Source organism: Myodes glareolus, chromosome 16, assembly GCF_982192425.1.
Source record: "Myodes glareolus chromosome 16, mMyoGla1.1, whole genome shotgun sequence".
In the NCBI taxonomy this organism is placed as follows: domain Eukaryota; kingdom Metazoa; phylum Chordata; class Mammalia; order Rodentia; family Cricetidae; genus Myodes; species Myodes glareolus.
This window is the reverse complement of record NC_142041.1, coordinates 8,864,993-8,882,500: the sequence shown is the minus strand read 5'-3', so window position 1 is coordinate 8,882,500 and position 17,508 is coordinate 8,864,993. Positions and strand designations below refer to the sequence as shown.

Here is a 17,508-nt window from a genome sequence, read left to right as displayed (position 1 = left end):
TCTTACACACATATGTACCTGTCTATGTTTTTAACAAAGTGCATGTTGTTTTCTCTGTATATACACTTTAATTATGCTAGTGGTATTTTTACGTAAGTCATCTTTTTAGTCTATCTCATTTCTGTCTGTGTTTGTGTGTTCGAGGGTCTCACGTAGCATAGGCTGGTCTTCAGGCCTCCAAGAACTAGCAATTACAATATGCATCCCCATAGTTTAGGTTTGTTGTTTGTTCTTGAGACATTCTCGCTATACAGCCCCAACTGACCTGGAATTTACTCTGTAGACCAGGTTGGCCTCAAATTCATAGAGATCTGCATGCTTTCTGCCTCTCCATTGCTGAGACTAAAGCTGTGTGCCACCATGCCTGGCTAATCCACAATCGTTTTATATCGACCTCCAAGTGCTAATTACTAGCAATGCATGGTGCAGAGTCTCATTTCATGTCTTCGCATGGACATCTGTGCAAATTCCTGAGGATCTGCGGCCAGGAATAGATTTGGGAGAACAACCTTGACGTGTGCTGATAGTAATTGTTATGGGTACAAGACAGTGAGTTCCCCAAAAGGCTCGTGAGTTTCAGGCAGGGTTGCACTGGCAGTGCTGGTGAGGGCTGACTGAAACAGGGGTGGCAGCCTTACCATAATCTCCCGAGGGCTTTGCTGAAGAATGGGACTCCTGCAGGTGGGTCCTTGTTGAAAGAAATCAACCCTGGGCATGCGTTTGTTGTTGCTCCTCAGCCCTGCTTCCCGCCTGCCTCGAGAGGAGCAGTTGCCCGGCACTGTATCTTTGTCACTCTCTTTGTCTTTAGCAATCAATCAATTGTGCTGGTTAACCATGGACAGAAACCTCAGAAACTGTGAGGCCAAGGTAACCTTCTCTCCTGTGATTGCTTACCTCGTGCATTTTGTCACAGAGCAGAGGTAGCTAACGTAGTAGCAAGGGGGCGACTGATCGCTCTTCCGAAAGGATAACCAGTCTAGCCTCCAGAAGCCAAGTACAACGTTCTCTTTCCAGCTCCCAGCCAGGATTTGCCTGTCTTTTTCATTGTTGCTAGATATAGAAAGTCAGGGTTTTATTTTTCATGTCCCTAATTGCCAGGGCGTTTCTCTCTCTCTCCTGTTGTTAGCCTGTTTTATTTATTTATTTGTCTTTGTAAACTGTTTATTTACCTCCTGTGCCCATTTTTTCTACTGAATGAATTTTCCTAGATGAATTGATGTTATGTTGAAAGCCAGTCTCTAGACCTCGATCAGAGAGGTCATGGTTGGAGATGTAGCTCAGTGGTAGAGAACTTGTCCAGCACACACAAGACCCTGAGTTCAGTCCTCAACACTACAAAATAGATAGATAGATGGTAGGTAGGTAGGTAGATAGATAGATAGATGATAGATACATAGATGAAATATTCTATTCTGTGTTATTTTTACTTTATTCTTTTATCTTTCACCTAAGGTTTTTAATCAATTTTTTGTGCCATTGTAGGAATATGCAATGTTACTTTTCTAAACAGAGTGATCCAGTTTTCCCATTACCAGCTACTAAGATTCTGTCCTTTATTAATTTGTAATGCTGCAATTATTATATGAATTATAATTATATATTAAATATATTATATATAAATATATATTATGAATTAAATTATATAATAAATTATTATTTGAATAGGTGACTATATATCTGTTATTATTATTACTGCAGACTTATGGTGTGCATTATTATCTAGTGTAAATATTTCTATTTCAAAAGTAGATTTCAGTATATCAATCTTGCATATATATCAATCTTGCTCATAAAAAACTATATTTCTATCTTGATTGCTTGTATTAAAATCATGAGTTACTGATGTAAACTCTTATGTATATGGCCCCATTTTTAAGAACATTAAGTTTAGCCACACCTCCTAGTCCTTGCCAAACAGGTCCACCCACTTTGGACAAAGCACTCAAATCTATGAGCCTATGGGGGCCATTCTCATTCAAACCATGGCAGTGTGACACGTTTGTAATGGCTGCTCTCTGGATCACTTGCGTGCTCCTGTGAGGATGTCTGGAGAACAAATGTAAGCTAAAGTTTAGTGTTCCCAAAAGAAGATGTCAGGGATGTCTATCCAGTCCATTCAGACATTGTATAGATTTTCTCACTAATAGGAATTAAGGTACTTTTAAAAACTAGTTTCTTTCTTCCTTCCTTTCTTTCTTTCTTTCTTTCTTTCTTTCTTTCTTTCTTTCTTTCTTTCTTTCTTTCTTTCGTACTGAGGATAGAATCCAGGACCTTGCAGACAGAAGCAGGTGCTCTGTGGTAAGTTCTACCTACATGCCCCTGACCTGACAGTTAGCTCTAATGATTTCTTGAGGTTACTGTTTTTCAGATAAAGAATCTCTTTTATGAAACCTATGTCAGGTTTTACATTTTTTCTTTAGGAAATATTTATCTTCAGAGTCTTGTGAGAGTATATTATATAATATAGAGTGTAAATAATATAGAGTGTATTATATAATATAGAGTCCTTTGTGAAGACATTTATACTTCCAATGTGATCTAGTGCTATATTGAGACACCATGACCAAGGCAATTTATAAAAGGATGTATTTGGGCGGTACTTATAGTTTCAGAGGGCTAGAGTCCATGACCTAATATGGTGAAGAACATGACAGCAGGGACAGGTTTGGCAACAGAGCAGTAGCTGAGAGCTTACACCCTAAGGTGTAACCATGTGTCAATTAGAGAGAATGGCATGGCTTTAAAACTTCAAAGCCCACCCCCAGTGACACGCCTCCTCCAAACAAGGCCACACCTCCTAGTCCTTGCCAAACAGGTCCACCCACTTTGGACAAAGCACTCAAATCTATGAGCCTATGGGGGCCATTCTCATTCAAACCATGGCAGTGTGACACGTTTGTAATGGCTGCTCTCTGGATCACTTGCGTGCTCCTGTGAGGATGTCTGGAGAACAAATGTAAGCTAAAGTTTCTAAAAGTGGTCGTATATCTCCTGCTTGCCGTTCTTTCCTGAGTGTCTTTCTAAGCACTATGCATTAAACTTTAGATGGAGGAGTGACATTCAGAAGAGCTTCCTCAGAGCGAATGATAAAATGGCTTGCCATGACATCACGCCTTAAGTCGCGACCCATCTCCCAGCAGCCTGCTCCAACGCTGTCAATTTAGTCAGCAGAGGTTCCTTTTGCGTGCCACCTTTTCCGCCTTTTCCGTACAGCGTGGCTCAGGTTTCCCAAGTCAGTTTCAGGTCCTATTTTTAAAGGAAAGGAATAACTTGCGAAAGTTTCTGAGCTGCAAAGGTCTAGGGAGTAGGAGCCACTACCGCTTAGTGCACCCATTGCCTCAAAGTGGAGCCAAGGATTTACCACCTTGTAACTCATTTCGAAGGTTTGACCCCCTTGAACCAATGTTTTAAAAATATGCTTTAGGAGGCTGGAGAGATGGTTCAGTGCAGTGGCCTTTCATTTGTATTCTAAGAAGGAAAGCTTGACTGAGGATCAGAAAAGCAAAGCAGCCAGCCACTGACTCTTACCTCAGTCCAAAATGGTGATCCTGCCTCCAGAGATCTCAGAATGAGACTGAGACTGAGAGCTGTCTCCTCCCGTTTTATATTCCTCTCTAGTTCTTGGATTAAGGGTGTGCACCACTACTGCCCAGTTTCTAAGGCAAACTAGTGTGGCTACTGGGATTAAAGATGTGTGGTCATTGCTGCCTGGTCTGTAAGGCTGGCCAGTGGGGCTGTTTTACTCGCTGATCTTCAGGCAAGCTTTATTTATTAAAATACAAATAAGGGCTGGAGAAATGGCTCAGAGGTTAAGAGCATTGCCTGCTCTTCCAAAAGGTCCTGAGTTCAATTCCCAGCAACCACATGGTGGCTCACAACCATCTGTAATGAGGTCTGGTGCCCTCTTCTGGCCAGCAGGTATACACACAGACAGAATATTGTATACATAATAAATAAATAAATAAATAGTAAATATTTTTAAAAAAATAAAATAAAATACAAATAAAACACCATGACTTACCAGTGGTAAGGTCATGTGCCCTTGCCAAAAGCCTGAGTTTGACTCCCAGCACCCACGTGGAGCCAGCTCATAACATCTTGTTATCTCGAGCTCCAGGGAATCCAGAATCCTCTTCTGGCCTCTGTTGGCACCCCCCACACACACACCCACCCACACACATGCACCCACACACACCCACATACACACACATACACAAATAATAAATAAATTAGGGCTTGCACGTGCTGTGGTGCCTATGGGGGCAGGGTCAGCGCATACACTCAGATATTAGCCCTCAGCTTCCACCCCACATGAGATGATCTCTTGGTTGTTTTTTGTCTGTGTATGACAGGCCAGTAAACTTTGGGGAATTCTTCTGTCTCTACCTCCGTCTCCCAATAGGAGCACTGGGTTGTAGACACTCACACTACGTTTGCCTTTTTATGTGTTTAGAGGATTCGAACTTGGGTCTTCATACTTACACTGCAAGTACCTTTGCCCACGGAGCCATTCCAGCCCTGGGGGGCAGGGAATGACAAAGAAGTCCAGCTCTTCACATTACAGTCAGGATGTTCCCCTCTCCCACACACATGGGCAGTAGCATTGAACAACTCTCACCCAGTCCCCCTCCCTCCAGTAGGGGGGAAAACATGCTTCTTCTCACCCTTATACACAGGCAAGATCCAGCTAAAGTAAGTCTCCAGGAAAAAGATGGCCTGGGAAGAGAAAGGAAGAAGATGGTACAGCACAAATCATATCTCATGTTGGGTATTTTCTCAAAGATTCACATGAATCAAGAATGAGGTTGGTACCGGTGGTGGCGGCGCACGCCTTTAATGTCAGCACTCGGGAGGCAGAGGCAGGCAGATCTCTGTGAGTTCGAGGCCAGCCTGGTTTACAAGAGCTAGTTCCAGGACAGGCTCCAAAGCTACAGAGAAACCCTGTCTCAAAAAACCATAAAAAAAAAAAAAGAGCGAGGTCGGCTACTGCTTTGAGCCTTTCTGTGCGTTGCATACAGATTATCTCACTGACTCCCACCGAAACCCTCTGATAGGGTGCTGTTCTCATCCCTGTTTTAGAGATGAAAGCTGGACTGGGAACTGTCAAGTAACTACGAAGAAGAGGCAGAGAAAGTGCTCAGATTAGAATTCCTTCGAGAAGGCTGGGAGTGGCTTGGTAATGAAACGCTTACCTACTATCTCCAAGGCTCTGGGTTCACCTCCCATCACCATGGGGGAGAGAAATGGCAGTTTTCTCACTTCCGCCTCAAAACGATAGACCTAGACTGCAGCCCAATATGATTTCTTTCCCTCAGTAGTGGAAGCCATTTTGTATGAGTGTGATATCATCCTATCCGTATCCATAAAGATCACATGGTTCAGGAAAGACGTTTGATGAGAAGGGAAGCAGATGCAGCCTAGGTCCACACTGAGTGTCCATTCCAGGGAAAACAAGCAGAGTCTGATGCAATCGGCCAGCTACCAAGAGGGTGACTGCTCCCGCTGGGCGTGCTGCCATGCTGACTTCCAGGCTTGGTCACTGCCCTGAGGAAGTTGCAGACTCAGTCAGATAAGGGTGTATCCACGATTCTGAGCCACACATAACTCCCTGCCTCTTTCTCGGTAACCCTTTACTTTATGAACATACTGAACAATTTTTAACTTTTTGCATTGATTTCTACCTGTGCATGTACATGGATTCCTATGAAAATAAAACCTAAGCATATATATCCAAGATTACAAAAAAAAGCGAAGGTTTTTTTTTTTGTTGTTGTTGTTGTTTTGGTTCACAGTACTGGGGGTTCTGGAGTCTCAGTTCATGCTTGTCTGGCCCACAGCTTTGTGGGCTATGGCAAAGGACCATATCACAACAGTGACATGCCAAGAACAAAGCCACTGGAAAAGGACAAAAGGCTGAACATTGACAAAAGAAAAAGAGAAGACCAGTGTCCCACAAATGGACACACTGCCAGCAATCTAAAGACTCCCCCATGAAGCCTGGCTCCTAAAGGTTCTGCCTCTCCCAGAGCACCATGGGTAGGGGACCAAGCCTACCTGATCATCATGGCTCTTCCCACAGTGTAAAGGCTTTGTGGTCAAAGAGTTAGTCTATATGTCTCTTACTGAGATATCCATGGCAGCAAATATTTCTTGCTCACAGGGTCCCACTGAAGTGATGTTATTAATGTAATAATGCAGTGTGATGTCTTTTGGAAAGAGAGTCAATCAATGGTCCATAGACATAGAGCCCTAAAACAAAATGATGAAGAGTTACTGTCCCAGCCAGACAGAACAAACTTCTTTCAACGATTTCAGGGGAAAATAAGCTTTTGAGATAAGAACCTTTACAGAGGGACCATGGCCAGGCTGGTTTACATCAGTGTAGAGAGACCACATCCAGTGCAGCAATGGCAATTCCGTCAACCATGTTCTCAATCACATAATAATCCTCTGGCTCTTGAACCTTCAGAACATTCGAGGCCCGAGCCTACTTATAGAGCTAACTAGAGGTCTAAGAGGTCTATAAGTATGAAACATGATACCAAATTATGCCAAAGCAAAGACTATGAAATAATATAACATACGTTAGTAGCAATATTTATAGAGGCTATGATAACAGAATGGAAACATAATTCTGACAGGGATCATTGTGAGAGACTTCTAGAAAGGAATGATATTTGTATCATATCTTTCTTCTTTGTGTGCTTTTGTCTCTATAGAGAGACCAGGCTACCCCCCAAATGCAGAGGTGTGTCTGCCTCTGCCTCCCAAGTGCTGAGATCAAAAGCCTGCACCACCGTGACCAGCTTGTCGAGCATCTTAACAGCAAAGTCCAGCCTGTTATGGAAAGGTCACAGGTGGGAATGGTGTGTGCGGCGAGCGTGCGGAGTAGGTGGTAACGTTTGTTAAACTCGAGGGCACATTCAGAAAGCCCCTAGCCTTCCAGAGTTAGCAGAACAAATCAGACTTGAAGGAGATTGCAAATAGGTTTCAAGGTCTTCACAGCCAGTGTAGATACTTATCTTCTAAGGGAGCCAGTATTTAAGTGAGAAAGAAGCAGGTGAAACCCCTGTTTCAGAATGAGTGCCTTGGAAAATGGTTGTAAGTGTGAAAAGGCCAAGACCCGTGTCTTAGTTAGGTGTCTATTGCTATGAGCAAACACCATGACCCAAAGCAAGTTGTGGGGAAGGGGTTTATTTCACTACACTCCACATTACCGCTCACATTGGAAGCAAGGTCAGGGCGTGAATTCAAGGCAGGAGCTGACACAGGGACCATGGAGGGGGGTTGTTTATGACTTGTTTCTCCTGTCTTACTCTCTCAGCTTCCTTATACACCTGCCTAGAGAAGGCACCACCTACAGTGGGTGGAACCTGCAAGCTTTAATCAAGAAAATTCCCTAAGACCCAGTCCTATGGAGGCATGATTTTTCTTTTTCTTTTTTCTTTCTTTCTTTCTTTCTTTCTTTCTTTCTTTCTTTCTTTCTTTCTTTCTTTCTTTTTTTTTTTTTTGAGACATAGTTTCTCTGTGTAACATCCCTGACTGTCCTGGAATTTACTTTGTAGACCAGACCTTGAACTCACAAAGATCCACCTGCCTCTTCCTCCCAAGTGCTGGGACTAAAGGTGTGCACCACTACCTCCCAGCGGAGGCATAATTCTTAATTAAGATTGTCTCTTCCCAGATATGTCTAGGTTTGTATCAAGTTGTGCGTGTGTGTGTGAGTGAGTGTAGAGGTGAGAGGTCAACTTCAGGTGTCATTCTTCAGCAGCTAGCCACATTATTGTAAGAAAGGGTCTTTCTCTAGGACCTGGGGCTTACTGATTAGGAGAGACTGGCTGGCCATCAAGGCCCAAGGACCCACCTGTCTCTGCATCCCAGAACTTCAATTAAAGGTGCTCACCGTTACACCCATCTTTTCCTGCAGGGGTTAGGGATCAAACTCAGGTCCCCATGCTTGCATGGCAAGCACTTTCCTGACTGAGCCATGACCCCGGCCGTCTTTTCAGTCTTAATTAAGCACTTACTGTGTACTGTGGCCTTAATGTTTGCAGTTTGGGATGAAACAGCAAAACCAACCTGGGTTTCTTTTTCCTTCACGGCGGCACAGAAAGCTTATTCTTACTATAGATTTTGGCAGCCTCAGCATATAATTTCTTTCCTTTGCTTTTTAAGGCCAGAACAACCACTGACCTAAAGATCTCGCTGGCTTCATCTTTCAAAGCTTCCGCCACCTTCCGATGGTACCATCCTGGGAACCCAGCCTTTGAACGCATGAACCCTGGGGAGACAGGAAGATCTAAACTGTAGCATAGCCATCTAAGCAAAAACGGACAGTTTTGAAACTGAACAGGGTGAGATTGGACACCTTTGGGCTGATTTGGACATAGAGAGCTGGGAGCTGGAGGCCAGAGGCAGCATGTGACTTTCCAGAGTGAAAGGCAGGCTATGGGGAGAAGCAGAAATGAAGGCAACAGTAGGGCCACTGGCTGTAGCCCAGGCTGTGGGGCTGTCAGCAGCCTCCTGTACCGGGAGGCAGGCAGATGACGTTTATAACCAGGGACTGATGGCTGTACCCCACCCTGCTCCTGTTTACTCCCACGTGGCGCCTCACCAGAGCCTGTTAAAAGAACAGTTCTTCCTTTTGATGCTAGGGGTTGAACTCGGAACTTTATCTACGCTAAGCCCCGGTGTTCTCACTGAAGGTATCTCTAGCCTCAACTTAAAAAAAAATATATGGGGGTGGGGTGGGGGTTGGGGTTGGGGTGGTAATGGTGGCTAGAGAGATGGCTCAGCAATTAAGAACACTGGCTGTTCTTCCAGAGGACCAGGGTTCAATTCCCAGCATCCACGTGGTGGCTCACAACCATCTGTACCCCAATCCCAGGGGATACAATACATACAAGCAAAACACCCATATGTATAAAATAAAGTTGAAAAAATTGAAAAAACAAAAATTGGTAGACTTGCTATTTTGGAGCCATATGGTCTGTCTTCTTGTCCCAGAGGACTAACACAGCTGAAGTAATAAATCCTCTTGAGGGTCCGGAACCAAGGACACTAGAGAGCTCGCTCATAAATTGCCTCTCCTTTACACTCTGAGCGTATTCACAACGGAGAACTCCAAATGAGACGAAGGTGGGGCTAATTCACTTTATAAACATCGCTTTAAGTCTTTCTGTGCCTGAGCCACAAAATTAATTATGACTGATAAAATGGCAGAAGGGGAGGGAGGGTTGCTTGAAAGTGCCCTGAATAATTAGCAGAATCTACGGCCACATCGCCGTGGATGTGCCTGATCTTGCCTGAATCCTACCAGAGCCGATTTTCTGAGCCAGTTTTTTTCCGAAAGAATAGTGGATGATTTCATGACTTTGTGAAGCTGCCTGTTGGCAAATCACGGTTATTGAGCACTCAGCATAAAATGGATGTGATGTTCCCATCATCAAAGGACGCTGCTCTATTATATGATTCTTCTGGAGTGAGAGTGAGTCCCCAGGTAGGGCTGTGTGGGGAAGCCCACCCATCCTTGAAGAGATGGAAAACTTTGAAGAGACGTAGGTTCTTCCTGGTGCATTTGTGTAGAAATGTCCATGTGTTCTCTTTCTGGTGCGAATTTCTGGTCCTTGCAAACTCTGTGCTCGTGATTTCTTTTCTGGAATGCAAACAGTCAGGCCTCTACCTGATCACCCAGGCAGGCCTTTCCTAGGAGTTGCTGAGCCCCAGACTACTTCATTTGAATCGGAGCCCACTCTGGCAAACATTAAGATTCACTTACTGATAATGGATGTGTCTTTCTTCTTTGGTTCAAGGTCTTTGCTAAGTGAGACCCTGAAGCCTGTGAGACAACAAACCTAGTAGTAATTTAATTTCTGCTGACTATAAACACATAGCAGAGCAAAGTGACACCCCAAGTGTTTTATCCAGCCTCGGGATGCCCAGAGGAGAGAGTATTGCTTTTCAATAATCTAAGCACACAACTATCAGGGGCGTGGCAGAAACAATTAAAGATGGACAAGCACAGCACAGCAGCCGCTGGTATCAACTGCACACCTGCTCCTTGCCCTTCTGCCTCTTCATGCCGCTGATGCCCATGACCAGTCTCGCGGACAAGTGCAGTCTTGTCATCTTTATGGTAGAGTTGGGGAAACTGAGGCGAAGAGAGCAGAGCTGAAGCGCAGAACTGCCAGTTGAGAGGACTGGGGTTTGAATGCGATCGTAGCAGCTCACACCTGTAAGACTAGCACTTTGGAGGTTGAAGCAGGAAGTTTGCTATGAGGTCGAGGCAATCTGGCCTATATAGCAAGACCCTGTCTCAAAAAATGAAAGTCAAACAAAAAATAGATATGTGTGACACAGATCCAGAAATATTACAATAGCTTGCTTTGGGGAGACAGGGGAGAGGGAGATCTGAGGCAGGTAGTAAGAGGACCCCGGGTCTTTCGGCGGATTATTTTTGATATATCAAAATTGTGTCTTGGCTGTATTCACTGTGCCCCCAGTTCCGATTTTTCTGAATGGCAGATGTGGCTAAAGCTGATGGGATTTGCAGATTCACATTGCTGCCTTTTACCCCTTACCGCCTCATGCCATGACCTCTGTTTTTCTGGGTCCTCTTCCACCCTGTCAGTCCTATCAGATCTTTATCACATCTGGAGCCAGGGTGCTAACGGCAGGCACCCAGTTCCCTCCCTGCATCTGAGTCATCAGCGCCCCAAGGACACTTTCCTTCCTGTGTCATGATGATGGAATTGCAATGCTGTCTTTTCCCTTTGGGCAGGGTTATGAAAGATGCTCCTTCTCTGAGGTTTGCTGTGGTCATAGGGAAAAGCTCCCTGTGCTGATTTATCATTGACTTTTGCCATTTTGGGGGGAGGCACCAAATCTTTGCATTGCAGAGCAATTATACTTGAAAGTACCCAAAACTGTTGCAGAATTAGCGCAGAGTTTATATACACAAATCCATAGAGCTTCGCTAACAGGCTGAGGGAAAGACAACCCAGGTGGACACTACTTTCCAGATGGAAATTACCTGGTGTTTTCTATTGGAGTGCTATGCCGTGAACACCTCTAGAAGAAGAGGTGGGAGTTGGAGGTCTGGTATTCTCTGGAGAGATCTTAGATCCCATGTGCCTTTAGAATAACACCTGCATGCGATGGGATCCTGTATTCTATGAGTCTGTGTTGTTCTCATTGGTTGATAAATAAAGTTGCTTTGGCCTAAGGCAAGGCAGGATAGAGCCAGGCAGGAAATTCAAGCAGAGATATAGGTGATAAGGGCAGAGTCAGAGACACCAGCAGCCGCCAAGGAAGCCAGACATGTAGAAAATGAGGTAATACCACGGCACTACCACGTGACAATACGTAGATGACTCAAAATGGGTTAATTTAAATGTAAGAGTTAGGTAGTAATAAACCTGAACCATCAGCTAAACATTTATAGTTATTATTAAGCTTCAGAATGGTTATTCAGGAACTGGCAGGCAGGAGAGAAACCTCCAGTTACACTTGCATTTAAAGATATGGCTTCTCCACAAGTCCCTACATGGAAACAAACCACACTGGCTAGTTCTGGGTTAGACGCAGCAACTTGTCCAGCTGTGATGGGAAGTAGATATGTCAGACTTTGGAGAGACTCTCTCTGGGTGACTCCTTCCTAACTGATTTTTAGGGTGATTCTGAAACCTTGTGACTTTGCTTTGAGTGTCCGATCTGTGATGATCATGATGGTCATGGTGCCATTTATGGTGCTGTGGTGATTATCACGATGATCATGGTGCCATTTATGGTGCTGTGGTGATTATCACGATGATCATGGTGTTGTTCATGGTGATGTGGTGATGGTCACGACGACCATGGTGAGGATCGTGGTGTTATTTATGGTGATGGTACCAGTTAGTATTTGTCACTTCCACATAAATTAAAATCACCTGACATTTTCTTCTTTTTGTTCTTAATTGAAAGTTTTTTTTTATACTCTGATCATGATTTACCCTCCCCCAACTCCTCCCAGATCCTCCCTACCTCCCCAACTCCATGTTCTTATTTGTACTGTATCAGAACGGTAGCCAGGCAAGCTGAGGAAAGAGAGTGTATAAGCAACTTTCCCCATGACTTCTGCCCTGATTTCCTTCAGTGATGGACTGTAAGCAGGGCATGTAGGCTAAATAAGCCCTTTCCTCCCCACCTTGGCTTTGGCCATTGTTTTATCACAGCAAACGCAAGCAAACCAGGGTAGATGATCATGAGGCATCTCATATACTCATAACCCCCCCAAAAGTAAGCTTCTTTCTTTTGTCATACATTCTCATAGATTTATATAGCATATGTTGAAAGTAATGATGACCATTTCCTCTAATCTAAGTTAGGCCCAGCCCCACGAGGTCAGAAGCAGGTGCCTGAAGATGCTCACTCTTACCTTGGGTCACCAAGTTGGCCTCATGTTGGTGACTTATGCTTTCTTTTCTGCTTCTCATCTCTGACTTTCTCTGGTTTACTCTAGGGTCAATTTTCTTTAGTAGCTTCCTTGGTGACTTTACTTCTTATCTGCAGTGAGAAGAACTCTTTGTAGGAGTTCTAGAAGCTACACTGTCGGCTTTGCCATTAAGGACTGGATGTATATGATGCTGGCTGGCTGGCTCTTTGCATAAGCAAGGTGGGCATTAGGGGAGGGAAGGAACCTGGGGCCAGCTGGTAACTGCTGCCTGAGGACAGGCTACCAAAAGTAGCCCATAGCAGCTTCTCAGGTCCTTGCAGGTCCCCTGCCATAACGTTATATAGGGGTCTCCCTTAACTGTGTTTTGTTTTACCAAAGTCTGTTTATCCAATATCAACTGTGGTCCAAAAGTTTATTTCTGGAATATTGTACACATACACATCTCATGATTTTAAATAATATTCTTTCCCAAATATTGTTAAGGTCACTCTGTTGTTTCTACCTGTGGTTGTTGATCTCTTACGGTGTATATTTATGTTAAACATTTTTTTCTGTGTCTTTATATAAAGAAGAAAACATAATTTCTAAGGATTAAGTACAATCTGAAGTTTCCTACATCTGCACAATGTTTTGGAACTTCCCAGTAGATAAAGGGGATCTCTGTCTGTCTGTCTCTGTCTCTCTCCTTTCTCGTGGCCTTTTCTACTTTTTTCTACTTCCCAACTTCCAAGTCTTTATGAGGGTAGTGTGCTTTTTTTTTCTCAGTATTGACCTGTTTCTGCTTACTCCATTCTTGCTCTTCCTTTAAGTCACCCACAATCCCTTAGATTGTGTCTTACTGGGTATACTGATTAGTTTTTATTGTGAACTCAACACAAACTAGAGTGACCTAGAAATGGCAGTTGAGGGACCAATTTTATCAAATTGACTTACGGCATGTCCGTTGGCATTTTTCTTGATTGCTAATTGATGTAGGAGGGCCAAGACCATTAAGGTTAGTGCTATCCCTAGGCAGGTGGTCCTAGATGTTTAAGAAAGGTAACTGAACAGAATCCAGGAAGCAAGCAAGCCATAAAGCAGGGTTCTTCCATGGTCTCTGCTTCAGTTCCTACCTTCAGAGTCCTGACTTGACTTCTCTCAGTGTTGAACCGTTACCTGGAGATGAAAGATGAAATAAACCGTTTCCTCCTTAAGTTCTCTCTGGTCCCTGTATTTGTAGTGGTTTGAATGAGAAGCATCCCCATAGACTCAGGTATTTGAAACCTAGTGATGTGCTTGCTATTTGGGGACATTTAAGAGGTGTCCCCAGCTGGTGATGTGCTATTTGGGGACATTTAAGAGGGGCAGCTTTGCTGGAAGAAGCTTGCCGTTGACGGTGGGCTTTGAGGGTGGAGAGTCCCACCGCACTCCCAGTTTGCTCTCTGCCGCTGCTTGTGGTTGAAGATGTGAACGGTCAGTCTCCTACCCTCACCACAATGCTGGCCTCTTGCTGCCACACCTCCCTGCCAGGATGTACTTTTAGCCCTCCGGAACCACGTGCCAAAGTCATCGCCCTCTTCCATGAGTTGTCTTGTTTTATTACAGCAATAGAAAGGCAACTAATACAGTGTTTCTCACAGCAGTGTACAGCAGACTAGAACACTGGTTTATTGGTGTTCCACATATGTGTTCCCATTAAGAAGTGGGCGTGGAAAACTCCCCATGGCCACTAGCTGACCAGTAGATTGCTCCTTCCAATCAGCCTCTTTTACCTAGTTAATCAAACCAGGACTATGGTAGCATTAGAAATCAACTAATCAGTATAGGAGGGGCAGGCTCTGACAACTTTGCTGAAACAGTACGATCAGCAAGGCTTCACGGCCAAAAGAACAAACTTTATATTTTTCGTACTTTCTTATAGTTTTCCTAAAATGCCACAGAAACCAAAGCTGTGTGTTTCTTTATTCTCTAAGGCGGGATGGCTGGATGGAAAGTCCGGAAGCAAATCATCTTAATGACTAAAGGAAAATGAGTTTGATAAGAAAAGATGAAAGGGGTTCACAAGGACTAAAAGGGGATCACGAGATACTTTTAGGAAAATAAAAAAACAAAACAAAACCATTCCTCGCTGGGTAGTGGTGGCGCACGCCTTTAATTCCAGCACTTGGGAGGCAGAGGCAGGTGGATCTCTCTGAATTTGAAGCCAGCCTGGGCTACAAAATAAGTGCCAAGACAGCCAGGGCTACATAGAGAAACCCTGTGGGGGGGGGGGGAAAGGAAGAAGACATTGCTCAGGCTGGTGGGGTTGGGGCTCAGCAGTTGAGTACTTGTCTAGCATGTGTGAAACCCTGGTTTAGAGTCTCAGGACTGCAATATATGTGTGCCTGTGTGTATACACATGTTTCAGTGCTGACATGTGCACCACCACACCCAAAGGCCTCACCCTTTTCATTAGGAATAAGTGGCTTCACTTCCCTAAGAGCAAAGCCTTTGAGGAGTTTAGATGGAATGATTATTTCATTGCTTTCTTTCTGACCCAGTTTGATGGACTCAAACTGAAATAAAAAATTTAATTTGTATGCAAGAAAGATAAGGTAAAAATGCAAGCTTCTCTAAATAAAAAAATCCTGTTTTTGTTCATGTTAGTTTGTCCCCCTTTTTTTTCCTGTCTCTGTGGACTATCAAACATGGACCGTGGCTGGAGCTGTCCCTAAGGCTGGAAGGTAGCCACCTCTGATTGTCACACAGGCGACGTCTCCTCTATCATCCAAGCACTCTCTAGACATGTCGTGTTCTCGTGACTTATTAATAATTGGCTGCAGCCTTTCCAATTTTCCCCTCTAATAAGCTTGCAGCGTTTTGTTACTTATCTCGTTAGGAGCCCCGTTCTCCCAGGGTTTACATTACTCGTCCGAGGCCTTCAGGTAGATTGAAGGACCACCTGAGTGACTCACGCTGATGAGGAAAGTTCCGAGGCAAATGCCAGCCTAGACAGGACCAGAATGCTCTTTGAAAATATGGGTTAATTGCCACCAGGCCATTTGACGTGACCGCACCATGCCTGGCTTTCCTTCCAGCACTGAAGAAAACGTTCCGGGGATGGTGGACCAATATCGCCCATGAAGGAACCATGTGGGGCTGGATTTTGCTCATTTTCTCACTGGGTGGTCCCATATTCATACATCTCTTCATCCTTCAGCTTCCTAAGAAGCTGGACTCGCCGTGAGCATCTCTCCCAGTCAGAAGCATGGTGCAAACTTTAATTCTGTCAGAAACAGCCCAAAATTCTTGTTCTGCCAGAACCAGGCACATCCATAACCATTCTTCTGGATTCCTTTATTCCCGCAGGAAAAACCTTCAGCGACTTGGACGTAGGTGTGTGTTTTCAGGTTCTATTGAAAAATTGCTGCTTTTTTCATTAGTTATATAACAAATATCAGCTCTCTGTGTTGTAAACTTAATAAGCACAATTAATCAAAACCAAATATCAGTGGCGTGTTACAACTCAGGTGAGGGCGTGAGGAGAAGGGAGCACTTTTTCTCTGGAGCTTCCTTTCAGTTTGCTGGCTTCAGGCGGAGAGAAGCTGTGGGTGTCCTCTGGGGGCTGTTTGGCCGGTTGGTCTGGTCTCTCAGGGGAAGCGCGTCCACAGCCTGTTTCTGTGCAAGAAATGATTTGTTAGGGAGCCTGGAGGTATTTGGCCTAAGACCGGCTCTTGCCTAACCCAAACCACAAGACACTGACACTGAACTAGGAGTCTCATTCATTCATTCTCAGTATAAAATATACCAGCCACGGACTGTGTGTGTAATGCTGATCGCTCCTGACGTCTGTCCTCGGGAATCGCTGGTATCCATCTCTCCTGGAAGGGGGCATATCCCAGAGCCTTGAGCAATTTCTGCCTAAGATAGGCCAACCTTCTGTTCTCCCTCCCCCCGCCCAGCAATATTAGAGACAGTGGGGCAATTTTGGGATTAAACTCTCTTTCCCAATGTCCCCACGCTAACTACTTCTCTTTGGGTTTACCGGTCACATCAAGCAGAGCCCACTCAGTGATGGGAGTTCCTTCCTGAGACTGTGTGCCCGTCATCTTGCAGAAGGGGTCCTTCATCTCCTGTAACCCATCTGCTGGTCGACAGTTCCTAGGAGTCTACCTTTCCTGAAGATAGGTGGCTATGACTTGCACCCTGGGGGGTGCCCAGGTTGCAGGGAGATGCTCTTCAAGGTCTCAATGGCCTCTGCTAGCGCTGGTACCTCCAAGAATGGACAATTGAAATATTTTGGATGTACTTACTTCATGTATATGAATGTATGTAGATGTGCCACATTTGTGCCTGGTATCTGAGGAGGTCAGAAGAGGGTGCTGGATCCCCTGCACCTGGAAATGGGTGCCTGTGAGTCACCTTGGGTGCTGGGTATGGAACACGGGTCTTCTGCCAGAGCAGTGAGTGCTCTTGACTGCTGAGCCAACTCTCTAGCCCCAGGAATGGAGAATACTAACAATCGGGTGAAGGAAAATAAATGATTGAGGTATCTTAGACCACAAAGTGAACTGAAATTCTGCTTTGCCTACTTCTGCCGAGCTTTCAGCCTCCAAGAGCAACAAAGATATGTTGGGAGGTCTCAAGATTGGAAAACTCCCCCAATACAAATGTGTGCCCATGGGTGTATAAGAAAGTGAGCCAGTTGAGAAAAAGAGACTTGGGAACAGAAACAGCACAGACTCTCTGCTCAGTGTTGTCCGCATCAAGTGGTATTACCAACTTCTTAGGACAGAGTACACCTGAGCAACTGTGGAGGGTGGGCGCCGAGGCGGGGGCGGGGGGAGAGTCTCTCTCCTTTATGCCTTTCAGTTTACACTGAAGATGCTTGTCCTTGTCCAGACTGGCTGTCTGGGGAGGCTTTGCGACCTAAATTCTCACAACAGACAGAGATGATTGATACCAAGACCTGTTCGAAGTTGCGAAGTTGCGCTCCGCAGCCACCTTTTCCTCCCCACTTCCTCCCCCACAAACCCCGCCCCCCAGACATAAGTCACCTCTGTGCCTGTGTGTCTCAGAAAGACTCCGAGGGAGGAAAAAGCAACACTGATTAG

At 44.8% G+C, this 17,508-nt stretch overlaps 1 long non-coding RNA gene across 1 annotated transcript; it reads right to left on the bottom strand.

Moving 5' to 3' along the window:
• Positions 1-2,577: 2,577 nt before the first annotated feature.
• On the bottom strand, positions 2,578-5,540 carry LOC146891388 (uncharacterized). The gene is made up of 3 exons (XR_014997429.1): positions 5,193-5,540; positions 4,665-4,716; positions 2,578-3,246 (listed from the first exon to the last, which is right to left on the bottom strand). It is a non-coding gene; the product is annotated as an uncharacterized LOC146891388 (long non-coding RNA).
• Between the last annotated feature and the right edge of the window lie 11,968 nt (positions 5,541-17,508).